Source organism: Apis laboriosa, unplaced genomic scaffold (genome assembly GCF_014066325.1).
Source record: "Apis laboriosa isolate Shangri-la unplaced genomic scaffold, ASM1406632v1 scaffold19_cov150, whole genome shotgun sequence".
In the NCBI taxonomy this organism is placed as follows: Eukaryota; Metazoa; Arthropoda; class Insecta; order Hymenoptera; family Apidae; genus Apis; species Apis laboriosa.
Genome location: NW_025222278.1, coordinates 884432 through 905275, shown reverse-complemented (window position 1 = coordinate 905275; position 20844 = coordinate 884432). Strand labels below are relative to the sequence as shown.

Below are 20844 nucleotides of genomic sequence, written 5' to 3'. Positions count from 1 at the left end.
TTACAATTTTGAAATTTTTCTATTCTCTTTGAATTCTAATAGAAAAATTGGAAAATTGGATTTTTCGATTTTAAATATTTTTGTAACTAATTTTTTTTTGCAATGTATTTTTTTCATTTTCTAAGTATGTTATCATTCATTGAAAATTCATTGAATGATTTCTTCTACTTGTAATTTATGGTCTTTATCAGAGTTGGACATCAATTCGTTGAAAAATTTCGTTGAATAAAGTAATTATTTATTAAAATGTTTAAGTAATATTTATTCGTAGCTATTATAATCGATCCGCTTTTCGTATAATCTCGATCGTTTTGGGATTACAATTATTTCCAATTATTATTACGTTTTGAACAATAAATTATTGAAGTAACTTTATTCGTAACTTCAACTATTAAATTTTACCCGTCATTGATCTCTATGTAGTATAAATTCAGAGCTCGATAACAGAGACACTCCTTGGTTTCGATTATCGCGAAAAAAGTTTATGTCTCCGATAGTCTTACTCAGAACAAATACCTTCTATGTAAGTTCAGATATCGAACTGTCTTTCGCGGATTTCTAGACAACCAGCTATTTGCGCACAATGACTTTTGTCTTGGAAAATATTTTTATCTAATATTCATTATTTTTCATCATTCATTTCCATAAGAATATATATATATATATATATTCCATAATTTTTTGAATCAAAATCATCCAAAAAAAAGAGATCCATTTCATTTACACTGAAAATCAATAAGTTTCAAATCAATAAGAATCAATGGAACAACATTTCCAAAAAAGAGAGATTTGGACAGTCGTCGACAACATGTGGTATGATCAATTTCAAAATTTATTAATATATTCTTTCCATTGTTTATTACGCTCAATCCTTCAGCTTTGCTACGAACTTCATGCGAATCCCGCGCTCTAGTTTATGGATCTCGTAAATAAGCGAACGTAATACATTGAGTTTCGTACGATGAACAGTCTTTACCGCTTCCTTCGCGCCGAAAGGGTTCGAGCGGAAGCGTATCTGCATACGCTGGGAGCTTCTGAACCGAAGCTTATACCCTCGCCAACGATCATCGATAAGCTCCCGCTAATTTATCGCCTTTTTCCCTTCGAGGTTAACGCACCCTGTAGTCATACGTTTCGTGCCACGGTTATCATTTCTCTCTTCCTGTCATTTTTTTTGGACAAATTTTAAACCAACAGAATATTCGAAAAACTTAAGAAATCAACGAGTACCTTACGTTTCGTTGAGAGAAAATAAGAAAAGATATTCCCATTTTCATTTGAAAGATTATCGATCCTAACAAATTCTAACTTCAAACGCTCATAAGATGAAAATAACTCCAAAACTCTATATTTATTCTTCAAAAATCTCCGCGCCTCAACGACATACCAAACTGGTTTCTCAAAATTTCCTCAATTCCGTCAATTCCGTCAACGTGTCAAACAAAAATCCGCACGATCCTCGACATTGCACAACAACTGCGCGTTACATAATCCCACGAAGTGGCCCACGCGTAGCCCCGAGTACAACTTCATACCGAGTCCGTGCGTGTAGACCCCTTGCACCTGCGTTCGAGGTGGTCCCCTCGCATACTCGAGAGTTCCTCGCGGCCCTCAACGAATCCGATAACGCGACGCTGCCCTGCCCTGCCCTGCCCTGCCCTGCCCTGCCTTACCTTGCCCTGCACGCGGTCTTCCCTCGCTGTACGCGGCCGGCCGCGCGACATAAAACATTCGAGGGGCCGATATAAATCGGCCGCGCAACGAGATCGATCCTCGTTACCGCATCGAGTTCGCAGACAGTGGACGAGCTCGAGGCTGCGACCGGTCAAGGGGGATGGCGCGGAGCAGGGCTGGACCGGCGCCTTTTGTTTTTGCCCCGTACATCAGATACTAGTCCCGGCGCGTTATCAAAGAGTGGTATCAGGCCCACGGCGAGGAGGATGTAAGTAAGTATACGCGGCGCGTTCCTCGGCGCACACTGTGCGCCTCAGATAAGATATCTCTCCCTGGGTGGAGGATGGGAGGGGAGGGGGCACCACCGATGCCTCTGTCCACCGTCGCGCCCCACCTATCCCTCCCCTGTCCCAAGAATCGTGGCAATAAATAACACGGAACCCATCGGTTTTTGCCGATCGAAACGTTCCACCCTCCTCTGTGGAGGTGTAAGTGCTGGGTCCGCTTCATGTTCGCGTTCACTTCGAAACGTGGAGATACCTTTTTTTTTGTTTCTTTTCTTTTCTTTTTTCAAGATGAGGTGTGAAATTTCGCGACTCCCTGTGGAGGGATTTGGAATGGGCTTAAGTTAAAATAAACAGTTAAAATAGATTATTCGAATTGGAAATCGCGAGGGGATAGAGAGCTTGTAAGCTGTAATATTATATTGACACGTAAGAAAGATCGGTATCGCGAATCTGACTCGATCACCGTGAAATCTTGTCCACATCCAGTTTTTCTTGTCTTTCTATATGTTTCTTTTTTTATCGAACGTTCATTTTACACGCGTGGCACGCGATTTCGTGAACTGGATAATTCGAGGGCGGTTCTCGTTCCGCGACGCCATTAAGGGAGAGCTCGTTCGTTCGATGTCCTCGAAATGGTGGATCGCGGTGGGCACGAGCGTCCTCGCGGATCTCTCTCTCTCTCTCTCTCTCTCTCTCCCTCTCTGAAACAACTAAAATTACGATTGGGCCAGTGCAGTCGGTTTAGCAAGTTAAAACATGTCTCGCGGCGGCAGATCGGAATCGGACCTGGCCACCCTATATAATCTGCGCTCAGGAAATTACACGATGATGTCTTGCCGGATAAATTCTGGGAAGATGATAATGTTCAACGGCCATGCAAACGGATCGAAATCGATGTCTTCGGGAATACGTCTTCTACATTTTCTCTCCTCCTCCTCCTCCCTTTCCCTCTTCTTTTTCTTTTTCATGCCCCCACATTTCCTTCCTCGCTCCGTCGTCGTCGTCCTCGTCGTCGAGCAACAAGCCAATGATATGAATGATAAGATCGAGATCGATTACGATCCTCCGTACCGGGAACGAGTTTAAGGATACGCGCTGTCGGTCGAGTTTGATTGCTATATGGTGGAATGGCAATTTTCGCTGTTAATGTCTTAACGGCTTCGAATTTTGTCGATGCGATGGCCGCCGCGCTCGATCAATGTCAGACATGCCAGATCGGTGATCTCTTATTCTACTTAGGCGGTGCTTCGACAGATTGGATCGTCACCGTGTTGCTCGGTTAATGATACGGTTCGTTGTCGTTATTCGAGCAAAGTGTAAAGTAGTTACACTCGCGTTTGTTCTCTTTTTTTTTTTTTTCTTTCCTTTCGTTTCGAAGTGGGAGGAGTCGTTGAGAAGATGAACTTTAACAATGTTTTTACATATTTTCACGTATATTTTTTATTTCAAAACAATTCGTACGATTCATGACTCGACGTGATTTTCAACTCACTATTATATATATATATATATACATATGGTAGATTGATTTTGTGATATCGTTGCGTAAGACACGAGGATGCAACCGATGGATCGAAACACGACGTGCGTGCACCGATGCAAGAGGAGGAAAAAAAAATTTCTCGCGATCCCACGAACGCCACGCGATGCTTCATGCCACGTGCACGTGACCCCGCGACCTTAGATGCAACAGCACTATTTCCCTTCGCCGACGGATCTTCTCTCCCTCCCTTTCCTCGTGGCTGCACGCTGCAGGACGTGGCACGACACGAGACCGGAGATTAATATTATCTCGCGTGAACCGGCGAGATCGTTTCAGAGTTCCTGCACGTAGAGAGGCTGCCGCTCGGTACTGGTCTCGCTTCTTCCATGTCTTGCACGCTTCCGTTCAACTCCGGGAGATTGGAAGGCTGGTCGAAGTGGAATAGGGTGGATTTTCTCCTCTTCTTTTGAAATTACATATTTTTATTGTAATCAAGGGGTGATGGAATTCTTTGATATTTTTTTAAAAATATCGTTAAACAACGTTCTTTTAAAAGCATTTTTCTATTTTTTCTAATTTTTCTATTAAAAGTTTCGTCATTTTATCGATCTTCGTATTGATTTCGAAAATCCAAGAAACAATCCTTTCTCTATCTGTAACGTAAAGATAGAAATATTTTGAATTTTTATAAAAATAAATATAAGTATTTTACATTTTATTTGAAATATTCGCCAATATTTAAATATCGATACTTCGGTGTACATTCGATTCGATTCTTAAAATTTCGTTCAAAAAAAAGTATGCATCTCGAGAAGATACATAGGTGAATTTTTCAATTGAATTTCAGGGATTCTGGATCGTTAAAAAAAATTCTTCCGCGTAAGAAACGGCGAAGGAAGAACTGGCTCGAATCTGTACAAGGCTGCGCACGCGTGCTGCTATCAAGCAAACACGATGCAAGCCGGGTATTATTCAAAACGGTGGTGGTGAGGCGGGCAACCGTGGCTCTTCGAACGTCATTAACATACACCGTTCGCATATGCATATCGCTACCGTGCTTTGTACACGAGTACACGCGTGTCGTATGAAAGCACGACGAGTCCGTACGCGGAACAATAATGTGTACAAAGAGCGATACGGGTGTACAGGAGCCGATAAAAAAGTGCCGCTTATATTTCCCGCGTTCGCCTTTTGTGCGTGACGTGCGCGAGCCACGGTTTCCAGCCGCGTTTTTCTGAGAATGTGTCGTAAGTTTTCTGCCAGTCAAAGCACCCTGAAACGATTATTTTCGGTTCGGCTTCTTAGACGTGTTTTGTTTCGCGATATACAGTGAATGGATGGAATTTGTTCGCGGAATTCGTACGGTGAAACTCGGCTGGTATGAATTCGTAGGTGGTTGGTATTGCTTCTTCGCAAAATTTCAATATTTTAAATATTTAAAAAAAAACAATAATGTTCCAGTAATTGATCGATTTTTTTTTTTAGGGTAAATGTTAATTTTAAAGTATATTTGTATATGTATATCATACATGCAATTATTAATTATACGATGATCATAAAATCGAACGTTATAATATTATAATCAAATTAAAATTAATCTTTAAATAGACACGTGGATTTTAAACAATAGCAAAATGACCTGATAAGAATTATCCCATTGGTTCACAAGTTAACGAGTCATTTCTAGTTCACTGCTAACAGATCGCATTTACAAAAATTCTACTTATTAATCTGTCTTGTGTAATTCTGTCTATCGTTACGATTATTCACCATTCATCTTATCTTCCTTTTAACCATTCGAAAATAATCGATCCAACCTGGCTCGAAACAGCGTACAGCAACGCGATAAGAGGAAACCGACGTTCGCAATTACCATTAACCTCGCCAGAACTTGCAAGCAATCCAGAAACCGGCGTGTATGCCGTTGAACAGAACGGAATAATCACCGTGCAAGAAGGCGTTCGTGCATCGGTACGATGCAAATACGGGGATGCAAAGGATCAAACGAGTATCACTTCTCCTCCATCAGTTCGATTCAAAACGATTCCGCCACGGGCGATCGAAAACGAGTGGCCTCTGTACGAGGAGGATGGATCGGGATGAACAATGACGCGGGAGGAGGAGGAGGAGGAGGAGGAGTAAGAAGCTGTGTGCACCGGCAGCTGGCACTGTTTAACACGTTCGTCGATGCGCGAAAACGCGTCTGGTAGCATTCTTACGAGTACGTAAGGGGCCTCATTAAACGGCCCAGGAAGACGGTAGTGCATCGTTGTCGATTTCTTTCCATCCCCCTTTCGTTCTTGCACGTGGTACGAATGTACGAGTTTGAATGATGTCGAGGGATTGGATTTGAATCAGGATCGCATGAGCGTTGATCGTAATTTTCGTTTTTGTTTTTATCTATTTTTTGAAAAAGTGAATGAGTAGAAAAGAGGAAAAGAGTTTTTCGAAAGTTTTGATAAAAGTAATGGGGGAAAAAAAATTGTGGAGTTGAATCGATTTTTTAGAAATCGAAAAATGTGAGTTAAGTTATTGGTTCTTTTGAAAATTTAATTTTAGAGATTGTAATAAGTACTTCGAAGATAGGAGAATGTTGTTTTTATGATACTTCATTATATTGTTTTCCTCTTCGAGTTTGATTAAATTGATACCACGAATTCCGAATTTCGAGCAAATTTTTGATATGTTGTGCTGAGCATAAGAAAAAAGAATCTTATCTACATAGATAATAAATTTCGTACATAGCTTTAAAAATTTGAGAATTCGCACACGATTAATTTACAAACACAATCAAAGACGTGCACTTCCTCGCAGCACTCGAAGTGTATTCTTGCTATCTCTAAAAACAATAATATGATTTAAAATTTATGACAAAAAAACGATAAATTTCAATTACACCATTTAATTATTACAATCTTAATAATTAATAAGCATTGCAAGCAAGATTTGGAATAATTTTGCGAACAGGATTATAATTCATCGTTGAAATAAACGAAGATAAAATTCGTAGTGGAGTACGACTCAAAATTCCTAAAAAAAAAAAAAAAAAAAAAAAAAGAGGAAAAAATCGTCGACAAAACGCAAAAATAAAAGAAGAAGAAAAGGAGTGAAACATCTCCTTCGCCGGGAGAAAAAAATTCTGCCGAGAGAGAGAGAGAAAAAAAAAAAGAAAAAATATTCGAAAGGGAACATTGTCAGCGAAGAAACAGGAGGGTTCCACTTGACTACCTTCCCAGGAGAAGTCCTTTGAGAAACCGAAGAGACCGTCGCTGGTCTTCACGGTCGCCTTGGTTTTTTGCGCCGGCTTAATTCTCATCCTACGGTGTTGCCTCGAAAGAGAAGCACGGATAATTTTAGCGAGTCACCGCGTGATGATACTCGTCCGTGTTTCTCACGTACTACCTCCGATGATAGCACCACGTGGTGGTCATTAAAGCCTCGCGAAAGATGCGGAACGCGAGGACAGCCTCCTCTGCAAAGAGAAATATAATCCTCCTAGTGTGTGTTTGTGTGTGTATGTGCGCATATTGGCGGTGCTTGTTTAAAATAACGAGACGCAATCACTTTCATTCGTGGGAAAATTTTAGCTGTTTGTTGATAGTGAATGTTGAAAAATATCGTGGCTTCCATTAACACTTTCGGTTTTAAATTGTTTTAGGGTTATGAGCGTTTGTTGCACGTTGAAAGAGGCAATTTTAATAATTCTGGGATGCTTTATAACTGTCTCGGGAATAAAAAATTATTTTCTGATTCGAAAAAGCTGATAGAAAAAGGATATGATGAAATTATTGTGAGAATTAAAGAAATTAGAAATTCGTGAATTTTGGATGAAAGTAAAGAAGAGAAATACGTGGTATTAATTAGAGGAGTGACGTAATCTAGATTGGAAGGTACGAGATTGGAGCAAGTTTTAAAGAGAGGGGAAGAAACTCGGGAACGGCACGCATTACACAACAATTTAAATCAAATTTAATAAATACAATTCGACACGCGATGTTCAAACTTCTTCGTACATTCAGCAATAAATACACCTGCATGAACGAGACTTGCTCCAGGGTGCCGGGCAAATGCTCGAAACTTGCAAATTCATCGCAATAATCATTACCATTGGCAATTCATCACGTCGGACAGACCTCCCAGCACACAAACGTTCCTGCGACACGATTCTCGAATAATAATCGCGCGCATCAAAACAATCTTAAATTTTTCTTACGTATTTTTAATCACGCTAGATTGATTCCATTGAAATTTTTAATGCGATTTGACGTAATGTATATCTCGTAATAAATCTCAATTGATTAGTCTACTTTTACGTATATCGTCATGCCTCCTAAATCTAACAGGATGTGTTAATAATACATTCGTGGAGACACTTTTAGAAAATCAATTCTCGAAGCCAAAACAAAAAAACATAAAAGTTGGTATACAAAAATTTCGATTAAGACTTATTTACCAAGTAAGCGTTTGAAGTTTCGGTTAGACGAGGAGAAATAGAAATAGAGCGAGACAGCTTTATTCCTGTTACGCAATTACGCCACAGCGTGGCGCGACGTGTCATTCTCTCTCTGTCTCGCTTCATCTAACGTAAACTTCAATCAATTTATAACTCAATAAATAAATTTCTCTTTTTCTGTAATATTTTTTTATTTCTTTTGTACATCAATATATATTCTAATAATAACATTATTATTATTATTTCTTCAATATCTCTTTTAGACAGATTTATAATAAATATGCGAAAAAAATTGTTAAAAATTCTAAATTTTAACACAATTTGCGATACGATATCGATATCTATATAGATATCTCGTGTCGGTATCAATTCCATCCAACGTAAAACATGAAAAAATGAGGAAAACGAGATGATTCTGTCCCTCGGTAAGGGTAAATTATCGCCGTGGGCGAGGGTTTCTCATAAAGCACCGCGCAAATTAAGTAGCCAAGGAAAAGAGAGAGGGATAACGTGTCGTTAGCGAGCGAAAGAAAGTGCAACGAGTGGCATGATGGAGGCAGTTCGTAATTTTTATAGAAATTATTATCGCCGATAGGAGGTAGACTAGAATTATCGTAAATTACACCGAATCGCTTTTAGTTTTGCTTCTTCTCTAATTATTATTTGGCAATTAAACTTTACTGCGTGTCACGACGTCCTGCAACGACGTCACTCTTTCTTCTTTCTTCTTTCTGGATCCTTGTCGTTTGAACTTAGACATCCAATATCGGTAAAAGACCAAAGGGAGAGATCTTGCCCCTTCTTAAGAGATATCGACGATCAACTTTTACGACATTGCTGCAGTAATTTAATAAGTTGTTTTTAAAAATTTGAATGGTTAAACGGGATTTTTTTTTTTCTGATATTTCATTACACGATACACGATACACGATATCGAAGTGCATGCATCAGTGATTAAAGGATGTTATAGATATGAATTTTCTCAGCTTGACGTCTGATAAGTTAATAATTTTTACTATACCATTTTTGGTTACGTTAGATGATTTTTGATTGCAAAGAAGAGATTGCTTTCCAGTAGAAAGAGAATCTATTTTGAATAAAATTTCAATAAATCACGAGTTACTTTTAATGAAATCTCCCTGATTTCTCATTGTACGCAAAAAAAAAAAAAAGAAAAATTCATCAAACCAAAACCCATCAACTTAAGAATTTCCAAAGCATCCAGATCCAATCACCGAGAAACACAGACGTGTCCATAAATCGAGAGTAACAGATTCGAATTACCTTATAATCATTTCTCAAACTCTTGAATTGATACTCGTTGTTAACTTGTCCCTGCGAAATATCGAAAGTTCAAACGGCAAATCGTTCAATTATAATATTTCTCCATCATGTTGTATATCATAATTACTCCACCCAGACCCCCACCTCTCTCTCGAAGTGTCTTCGAACACTCACGACGGAATATTTCCTCCAGCTGCGTATTTCGAATACGAATAATACCTAAATTAACACAGACACGACAACCTTGCATATAATTATACGGTTAACATGCTCGCGGCTTGTTAAATAATACCAAGTATTTATACGCTTTTACAAACGGCCACGGCTGTTCAACGTTATTAAGCAATCTTTTCCTTTTTCTTTCGCTTCGCACACCATCGACAAAATAAATTCGAGCGTTACACGGGACCGTGCACCGGTTAATAGATGTTGCATATAATTATCCAATTAGCAATGTGTGTTCTCGACGGCATAGCACCGACAAATTGTCGTTTAACACGGAGAAGAAGGTAGGACCGTGACGGCGAGGAACATCCTTGTAAACAAACCCGTGTGCTGCGTATCACACGCGTATCATCTCGAGCATTGTCATACAAAACAACCTCCATCCCTTGATAAACCGCATCGCGCGTTTTCGCCATATTTTTATTTGCATTGCGCGGAACCGCCGCGATGATAATCATCTTTAATCGAGGCTTCGTGTTCGATCAACGAGGAATAGACGAGTTTTAGATAGTCGTAACACGTGTTGCGATAATTGGCGTGAGACGAGAGATGATGTCAGCAAAATGAGGAATTTTTTTTTCTCTCTTTTCGCTGACGTTTTCAGATTTCTCGCGATATGAATAACGCGATAACGAATAACGTCGAAGATACAAACTTTGAATTATATATAATAAAATATATATATATATAATCTCTATGGTTTAAAAAAATATGCTTTAACCAGAAAAGATACGATATAATTATATATTTATTAATTTCGACAAAAAGCTCACGCTTGAGAAGAAAGAACTTGCCCAATATCTCTCAAAAAAAAAAAAAAAGAAAAGAAAAAAAAAGGAAAAAAAGAAGGAAGAAAAGAAGAGGAAAAAAAGAAGGAAGAAAAGAAGAGGAAAAAAAAAAATCTCTTGGAACAAGCGTTACACTTTGAACGGGTAAAAGGAGCTCGGTAGAAACGAGCACGAAGCGTACGACTCTCCTAATCTCTTTTAAAAACATCTCGGCAAGCCTCGAAGCACGTGTCCGTTTGAATGACGTCGGGGACAGGCGACGTACCCACCGCAGGATTCTCCCGGCTCGCCTCTCCTTTCCACCGTTGCCGCTAACCAGGCTGCGCATTCGGTTTACCCCGCCGGGTAATAATGACACCGGTAAACGTAGGAACGGCGTGTGGTTGAGGAGCGGAGCCGCGCGTGACCAGACTGAACAAATTTGCTTTGGCCGGTTTCGGGCTCGAAGTCGAGGCAACGAGTGCCCGATGTAAATTAACGAGAGGCCAGGGCCTCGAGGGAAAATCCCGGGAAAAATCCTGCTCGTGCTCGTGCTGGCCCGGATCAACGACAGCCGAATTATCGCCTTTTAAAACCAATTAGTGGCCGATCCTTGCGTCACGCTCGAACGCGTACAATTCTTTCCGTATCATCTCTTTGGAATAAAGGATTTTTAGAGAATAATACGTGTTGTCACGCGTGTTGAGTTTTGACAGATAATTTTGTGGTAGTTATTAAGAAATTTTATATTTCTCATTTCGGAGATTTTTTTCTAGAAAATGTATATTATACAAAAAAACATTTTGAGCTGAAAATTTTCAAAGACTACAGAAAAACGATAAATCTTTTCTTTTTTCTTTTTTTGGAAATATTTAACTGAACAATTATATAACGAAGAGAACACAATTTTCTCAAATTCTATGGATCTAAGATAGTTAAAGGGGAAAGTTGTAGACCGTGCAATTACGAATCTGGATAATTTGAAACTTGCGTCGAAATTCGTTCCTTTCGAAAATGGCCGGGACGATCGCACTAGTACATACGCATGCACAAACGCACACACACACACACGTACGACAAGTTTGGAGTATGGCGGTGCATATCCAGGCTCGTTAAGCCATTAAATGACAACAGGCCCCGCGGGTTATCGTCGCGCTAATAAAGCCGGCATTGCGAACACGGTACCGCGATAAGGAAGCTCGTTTTATTTCCTCCGGCTCTCGATCTTCGTCGTAAACGTGCGTAACACGCGAGCCTGTCGAGGAATCGAGATAAGGCACGCAGATATATCGGCGAGCCGACACGGACCTCGTCAAAGATTGCGCTAATACGCGACAACGTGGACGATCGGCCGACACGCGGCTTTTACCGCCGATTCAAAGCCGCTTGAACGCCATTTTTTCCCCTTTTTTTATATATATATATATATGCGTGTGTATTTGCATCACGTATTTTCTTTTCTCCACTTTTTGATCGATCGATTGATCGTTTGCGCGAGCTCATCCACATATTATGTGGATGACGTTGATTGGTAATAAAGAGAGATGCGTTAAATTGATCGTGTTAAATTGGAAATTTGGAAATTGAAATTTAATTATGTGTTATTCGATTAATTAATGGAAGAAATTTTTCTGCGAGGAAATCGATAACTTTACTTGCTTAGAATTTAATTTTTCGCTCCATCTAGTTACTACTTCGAAATTCTTTCATTCAAAAATTTTGGAAAAATTCAACTCTTCGTATGTGAAATCACATTAGGATTGAATGATTAACGCATTTTCCTTTAAATATAAATTAAATTGAACGCGTTATTGCAATGATGAAATTACCACAATCACACAAGAACAAGAATTGAATTGCTGGATAAAGCTAGGAATCACGAGTCCGCGATTCCAGCATCCCGTCACGCAGCTGTTCGATCGATCCTCTACGAGCATGCGTGTATATCTTCAAAAATAATTCACGACACGCTTGGCCACGTGCCCGTGAACGTGATCGTTCGACAACAGAGGAAATCTTTGCTCGCATAATTCTATTCGTGGAAATTTATAACGCGAGTAATATAACTCGTGTATACTCCACCCCCCCTCTCCTTCCCGCATCTTTCTCCCGTTTCAACACGAGATAAAATAACGAGTGAAAGGGGAATCGGACGAGCAAAGATCCGACGATCCGTCTCGTGATCCGCGTCCAAGTTCCACGAGCTGGACCACGACCTCTTGCGACAGGCTTCACAGGGGAGATCGAGGCAATTAAAACCGATAAACGATTAAAACCGGCGTCCGTTCACGCCACGTCTGGGTTTTCGCGTTATCGTTCAACCGTTTCGATTTCCACGGCACCATAACACCCTCCACGGACTTTGAACGCCTCGTTAAGATTGTTTACGTAGAAATCTTCTTCGAGCCAAGTTAAGGGGAAATATCTTTTTCCATTTGTGGATAGCGCGTAATTCCCCCTTTTTTTTTTTTTTTTTTTTTGAGAAATCGTTGATGGCATTGGTGGTGTTGATGACGAACAATTATATCGTCTGTTGAACGATATGTTGTTGAAATCGTTTGAATCGGTTTGAATTGGTTTGAATCGGTTTGACGATGTTTGAAACGAATGAATTCTTTTTCGCGTCGCGTCAAAGGAGATTTTTCGAACGGAATACGTGAATGGAAGAGAAATTGCATGGATGGTGTCGATTGTGATGTGTAGTTGTTTTGAAATCGATAATTTATTCGTCGATGAAGTTTGAATTGAAGTTTGACGAAAATGTTCGAAGAAGCGATTTTGATGTACGCGAATGATGATTGAATTGACGATCAGAGTTTGAAGATTATCGAATAAATCGATGAAATATTCAAAACACGTTGAAACACAATGACGAAGCAAGGAAATTTCCTTGATAACACTTATTACCGCGCAGATATTCTTTTGAATGAAAAAATAGCTCTTTCGAAGTCGAACAACTACTTTACATTAGTCATGTAACATCTATAAACGAGAAAGAAACGAGAAAGAAAAATATTGTGCAAAATGCTATCTCATTTAATAGTTTATTTAATAGTAAAATCATCCTACGATACGCAATTATATTACGTACAATTGCAAAAACATCGATATTACGATAATCTCAATATTCTACTATTTTTTATTTTTATCTTTATTTTTATTCTTATTTACGCGTTCATGCTTATTTTTGTTCTTTTTTTTCTTTTTTTTTTTTTTTTTTTNTTTTTTTTTTTTTTTTTTTGTATGCGAATTCTTATCTCAACTTCGTGACATAATATTTTTATTTCTTCCACGTCAAAAAATGAAGCAACGATGCTTTCGATTTCTTTTCAAATAAGTTCGCACAATTACTTGCGCAAAATTTGATACAATTTTAAACGAACAGAAATCGATAAAAGATAAACGTTAATGCGCAAAAATATAAGGAAACTTTTTATCATAGATTACAAATCCACAAATTCAAAACTTAAAATAAAAGATTAAAATTCAAGTATCCAAATACTTACTTCTATTTACGTATACCAAGAAACTATCATAAAATCTTTCGTACTCAAACTTGGTCAAAATATTTGTAAAAATCTCGAATTTTAAGCGAACTTCGATTCAGTCAAGCATATTTCAGTGAAAAAAATAAACTATCAAAAGTGCTTATTCGCGAATATACTCAATATATACTTACTTATTTCCAAGAAACGTGGCAGAAATCTTCGATAACTTGCTCATTCTCGGCCTCGGTTTGGTCAAAATATTTGCGAAAAATACTCTCTCGTCGAGTATTAGACATCTGGGAATTGCGGCGCGATAACAGGGAGTCAATGATCCTTATTGGTCGCCGAACCAGACGGCTCGAACTGGTTATCGTTTCTGGAGCACCGTTATCGTCGGTCGCCAGTTCTTCGACGGATGTCAGGCGCCTCGTTACCTGCCATTTCGTTTCTTCGTCGCAACACGGACACGAACGAGGCATCGTCTAGACGTGGCCGCAAAAACCGTGGATAATTGCCTGGAAAAATGATGTCTCGATGCCTGTTGTGCGCGCGAGGCAGAAATTTCCATTTGATTCCGTGAAAGGAAAAAAAGAAAAAAAAAAAAAAAAAGAAAAAAAAGAAGGCGTTATCAATTATTAATCTCGAGACACGGACGGGGTCACGTAATTCGTTATTTCTTGCGTCGTGATGAGAAAGTTGGGGGTAGGGGGGAATTTTATGATCCCGTTTATGACGTTTATTCGAGACACAATACGCATTTCGTGATTTACGCGGTATTTTTTCTCTCTTTCTCTCTCTCTCTCTCTCTCTTTTTATATATTTATTTATAAAAGAGAAATATATTTTTCCACGATTTTTAATTGGCATGTAAATTTATACTTTGAGATAATCGAAAAGAAAGTTTTCTCGGTCGTGATACTGATAACGATAACGAATGAAATGAATTTTTTTTTTTTTTCGTATTGGATTGGTGATTTTTATACAAGTTTTTTAATAATTTTTGAATTTATTATATATTGTTGTAGGTAATTGCTTGTTGTTGACTCTTTTACGAGCTGTTAATAAGATTCGCCATTTCAAAATATATATAAGTATCGTCATATAAAATATTAAATGATTCTAGAACAAAAATAAATAAATACTTGTAAAGGAAATTAAATGGTTCAAAGCTGAAAAATAATCCATTTGTTGATGCTATGTGATTACATCTTTCGTTGTACGATTAAAAAAATAATAATAATAGTAATAAACTCTCTATTCTTTAAAAAATTCCAAGAATATTGGATGCAACGACAAAAATGTTGAAATTTAAATTTTTCCATGAGCTGAATGTAATGCATAGTAAATCGGATGATATAACAAAGTGATTATTTATCGATTCAAAAATAATTGTTAGAACATGGCGGATTGTTATATGAGATTGTTTTACCATGAAATCACACAGAATCTCGAAGAATTTTAGATTAGATATCTACGATACAGCTAGTTTAGAATCCTTATATTCTAAACTATCATATTAATTATCTAACAATTGCAATATTTAAACAATATTATTGATTATTTATTAGCTAGTATATATTCGATTTATTATTTCACCAAAATTAAAATATTCTCTTGTAAATCTTTTCCTTTTTAACGACAAAAATATAATATCCTATCCGAAAACATAAAACTATTCAAAATCATTATTATTCAAACAAAATCAAAAAAAACTCAAACCTAACCTAACCTAACCTAACACCATGTACACTCCTTCCACTTCGTTTTTCCGACGAAACAGCTACTACACTGTTCGTTTATCGGCATTTCTAGCAGCTTCGTAAACGTGGCAATTGAAAGTTGGCCTTGACTAGTACAGACCGATCATTCAGCGTGACGTGTAAGTCACGAGGCCGCTCGTGAACGCGCTCGTGCATAGTTCTGTGTGCTAGGTTATGGTTTCGCGTTTCGTTTCACCGTTTCTCGCAATAAAGAAGCCGGAATCGACCGATTTCAATCTAACCGAATGTAACCGCGTCGCAAACAAACGAAATTTCGTTGTGGCGCCAACCGTGAGATCAAAGTGGACGATGCCTTTCCGTAATGCCGTCGTAAATTTTCCTTCTCGTGGGTGCTCGCGTGACTCTTGCTCTTATTACTGCGTAATATCCTCTACGAGACCGGCTACTCCCACGCGACCGTTTCCGCAACGCTTTACGTTTCCTGGATGTTCCTTGGTTTTCCCCATTCGTTAATCATCCTTGACTACCGCCTCATCTATCGTTTTCGTTTCTGTATTGCGGTATGCGGCGCGCGCAACGTTAAATTTCATTTGAAATTTTAATTTTTCTTTTTTTTTTTTTTTTTTTTTTTTTTTATGACCAAGAATATTTATATTTGAACTTCAATCTCTCGATTTGAAATTTTAATTTTTAGGATGTGGTTAATTTATATTGTGATGCGGTTACAGTTGATAAATATTTCATAGCGTTTCGAACTTGAAACTTTTATTCGAAGACGTAGATTCTTATATTGGAACGAAAGCGAGAGATTGGATTTCGAGATTTTTTTTTTCTTTTTCTTTTTCTTTTTCTTTTTTTTTTTTTGTATTACTTTTGTGAAAAGAATTTTCAAGAGTTTTTTCGAGAGTTTTTTTGATTCCAAGTGTATCGAAGGAGTTAATTACATCGATAATCATCAAAGTGCGTCGTAAGATGTCTTAAATGACACGTATAAGATTTTTCCCTGTGCTTTTTTACCTCACTTGTTATTTTTGTTAACATTTATCGTGTCTAATAACTTATTTACCTCTTCTTTTATCTGAAATCTTGTCTCGGTTAATTGATAACTTACGTGATACTAACGATTTATCAGATTGAGTGTTTTGTTGTACTTTCGTAATTGTTGTAGTTTCATAATCGACATATTATTCTTTTGGAAAATTGCGACTAGTTTCGTAACGGAGATTTTTGAATTTCATTTCGTGGTAATATTGTTTTTTATATGGATTTATGCTCCATTGATAAAGATAGAGAATTATTTAATAAATAATCAATCTTTAACGTTTATGAATTAAAATAAAAAATATGCAAAGAGTGAAACAGAAAAATTTCTATCGATCAAATCGTAAGACTCAAATTCACTTATCACGTATGTAAATCAACTAATTATATTTAAAAATTTATTTCACACGAAAGTGCTGCCCAATACTTAACTCGAATTGTTAAAACATCGCATTTAATACTCCTCTTCCCTAATAGAGAAGATATTATCGATATCTACAGAATCTCTACAGATTGTTATAAAAATTTCCACAATTTTTTAATATCCATTCCCAATATTCAAATATAAATAAAACACCGACGAACGATTAAAATTTGAAATCTTTAAAATTACCCTAATTTAAAGGATTTATCAAGTATCCGAATTAAACGTTTGTTTTCAAAAAAAAAAAAAAAAAAAAAAAAAAAAGAATTGAAAATTCTTCGAATGACTTTCGATTCGTACGAACACGTTGCTCGCATCGAGAAACTTCCCGTTTCCATTATTTATGCTTTAATGTTATTCGTGGCGGGTGACTGTTCGCCGGAAGTATCGTAACGACACGTCTCCCATTCACATACTCGGTATATTGTTTCATGAGAACTGTGACGCCGCGGAAAAGGGTCATGTGAACGTGTCACGGGCATCCACCGCGTATACTTTGCGCCGCGAATCCGAGCTCGTGGGATGTTGACCGAATATACGGACTAATGTCTGCAACGCGAATCGAATTCGACACTTGGCACGGGACTCTCGGTGGGTAATCGTACGCCCGAGCACGGACGCGTTCAACCTCCTGCATATTTTAAGGATCGAATTGATCCGGGTTGATCGATTCCACGTTTCAAAACAATTTCATCGTATGACGATGAACGAGCCGAGAAACGATTAGACGATCGTTGTAACGTAAGCGGAAGGTAATTCGAGGATCGGCCAATGCGCGGAACGGGATTGTGAAGGGTTCGATGACATTGCTTGCATTCTTCTGCTTGCGAAAGATGTGGGAAGGAGGAAGATTTATTTCACGTTTATTCCGCGTTGCTTGAATTATCAGTGACTTTGGAATTTCCTCGTTCGATTGTTACGCGACACAGTGTTTCGTATATTCCTTTTCGTAGGAAATTTGGTGAATATACGCGGAGAAGATTTCGAAGAAAAAAAAAAAATTTATGAAATTCGAATGAAGATAAATGTATCGCGACAAAATATTCTCGACGCGAATTCAATGCTTGGGAAAAATTGTACTAGTTCTCTGTTTTCAAAGGAACTAACGGTAATAAATAATTTGAGAGATTCTGAGCCGAACCTAATATCAAAAAGCTTCGATTTTAAGAGGGCAGAACCCGTTAACGAGCGCGCCGAACCCCCTTTCGTTCTCGGTACCGCAGTCAGCTCGGCTGTATTTCACAGCTCGTTACCGCAATAAATTCTGCATTCCGGCAGGAACGAGGGACAAAGTGGCGCGAACGGCGCCATTTACCCTCGAAACAGGAGGAAAAACAAGGCGTACAGGCCGATTTATACGCCGGTATAAATGTTGCGTATATGCAATCGGACAACAAGCGCCTATTATTCCACGAGGAAGAATGTTTTATCCAAGGATCCTCGTTTCGCCAAGGAGCTTCGGTCACGGCGTAGTGTCCATAATAATGCGTCGAAGAATGCGTCGGGACGGAAATGGCAATTTATATTTCACCGTGCTTTCAAGGAGAGTTTTTTTCAATCGCTCGCCAAGCCGAGAATCGTGCCGATTGATGACAACCGCTCATTTAAATCTATTCTCACCCCTCTCTGCCCTCTCTTCGCGCGACATAGATAATTACAAATTTTCCGTTTTCATTTAAAGAAGTACACTTTGACGAAATATAGCGCGTACCAGCGCGCTAATGGTGAGACTGCATAAAGACGCTTGCTCCTGCACTGGGAGAAGTGGACGCACGCCAATCCCCACCACCGATCAATTGGACGTACGGTGCGACCCGTGCCTCCTTATGCCGCGTTCACAACGCTGGTTGCCCCTGTATGCTGCTTTTTCGCCCGGTTCGGTTCGTTTCCCTCGATTGACTTGCAAGGATTCTTTCTTCCTTGGAAGATCGAACTTGCAAAAAACTTTCTCCCTGATAAATTTCTTAACGAAAAATAATTGCAATCTGTATAATTGCAAAGTTTGCCCGCAATATTTTCTCGAATATTTTGCAATTCAAGGAAAATTCATATTTCTCCGATCATCGATCGAACGTTCCATTTCTCACAAGAGATATTTCCGTTCCGCTGATGGAAGCTCGTTTTCAACTTTCACACCTTGCTCCCCCGTGTGCTGGAAACGTGATTCAGGGTACGGGAACAAAAGTCTTGCCGGACACGCGGTCGCGTGAATTAAACGCGGGACAGTGTCGTTTTACTGCAACGTTATACGCGCTTATGCCAGCCGCATATATACGATACGAAAAGTCGATGCACCTTCGCGTTTACCTTCTGCGTCTAGGACAGTCTTATTTTGCGCTGATATAACGGCGATTAAAGCGTTTGCCTCCTTCAGTTTCTTCTCGGTGGATACCAATTAACCACGGCGGAGGCAGTACGCGAAGAAAACACGTAGAGAGATCGCACGATCTCCCACGGTCGGAACAAGGAGGGAACGTTGTCGTGAAACCGGAAGACACTGCCGTGGCTTCGGATAATCGGAGAATCTCCGTGAACGATAAACTCACACCGTTTTGCTTAAACATTTGCTCGACGCTATTCCCGATAAATACTCTTGAATAATTTTCGATGATTCGTTGCCTATTTTAATCTATTGAATTTTTGATGCTTGCAATAAAATCGATGCGAAAATTAGCGTTATATAATCGAAAGAAATCTGTTCGAAGCAAAATTTAAATTTTAAATTGCAAATCTTGGCGCTTTTAAGTTTTAAGAAAGTTTTGGATTACTGGCTGGCATATGATTTAAACGTTAATACTCATATTTATAACAATTGAAGTAGACCGCGCTATTCCCTCTCCCCCATCCTACTAAAATACCCTACACCTAACTCAGACAGCCGCAATAAACCCGTCAAACCGGACTCAACCTTCCAATAACCGATCAAACAAACATCCCTTTTCACCCACCTCTCGTCGTTACCTCCTAAAACGATACATTAAATCCGTCTCGCCACTCATAAAAGGGTAACGCAACAGGGTATTATTTTTAGCGGTGAAAAGAGGATGAAAAACGGACGAGGGAGAAACAGGGATCGGGGGGATCGAGAACGAGAGTGTTTCTTTCAGGGCAAGCGGCGGCGTAATCCAGAAATCAGATTAAATGTCGGATATCCTGGACGGGGGACCGTCTCCCTTTCCCTGTGCAGTTTGCGAACAGCAGGAAGCTCCAGTCATTACCTCGACTGGCGGGCCCCTCGCGCGCATCCTCCGCGGACACACTCCGATTCACACATTCAAAGAGTCACAGTGTGATGCGCACGCACACTCGTCCACCCGTGCATCGGCCATGCGGACACGTGAAACGATCGTAAACACGCGCAGAGTTGTGCCCAGGTTGTGTCCGTGTTCCCGTGTTCGATTCGATGTATATTCCATCTTGGATGATAGTGGAGAGATTTCGTTTCGTTTCGTTTCGTTGCACGTGACACGACGTTGGAACGACGATGAATTTCAACGCGTGGTTGAATTTAGGTTAAGTTTAGTGGAACGGTCAGTTTTAGGTTAGGTTTGAAAAGAAAAGAAATAGAATCATTGATACCATCAATCGAGTAAAATTTCTTCTGAAACGGAGCTAACTCCAACACCATTAGTTCACGAAATCGACGATGTTTTCTCTAATAGAGACACTGAGGAACGAGGATTTCCTTGACCAGTGACTTCGTTTAACCATCGCTTAACGAATTTCCGTCGTTTCCCAGCCGAATCATCAGTCAAACGAATCGTTGCGGCAGGCTGCGCGTTAACCAACGACGATTAGTCTCTTTCCCTAATTCGAGGCTCTTTATTTAGCACCGCCATCCAAAGCAACAGGAGGGAAAGGACATCGCGTTAATATACCGGATGGCGGGCAATTAACTGGCAGCTTTGAAAATAGCGTCACGTCGCGCGTTATTTTTCATTGAACGCATGTATGCATACACGCATGTATATGTATATATAGGAATTTTTTTATAACG

The 20844-nt window shown here is 39.1% G+C and overlaps 1 pseudogene; it reads right to left on the bottom strand.

Annotated features, from left to right (window-relative positions):
- The window catches only part of LOC122712109, a 57982-nt pseudogene extending 42232 nt beyond the window's left edge, over nt 1–15750 (bottom strand).
- Between the last annotated feature and the right edge of the window lie 5094 nt (nt 15751–20844).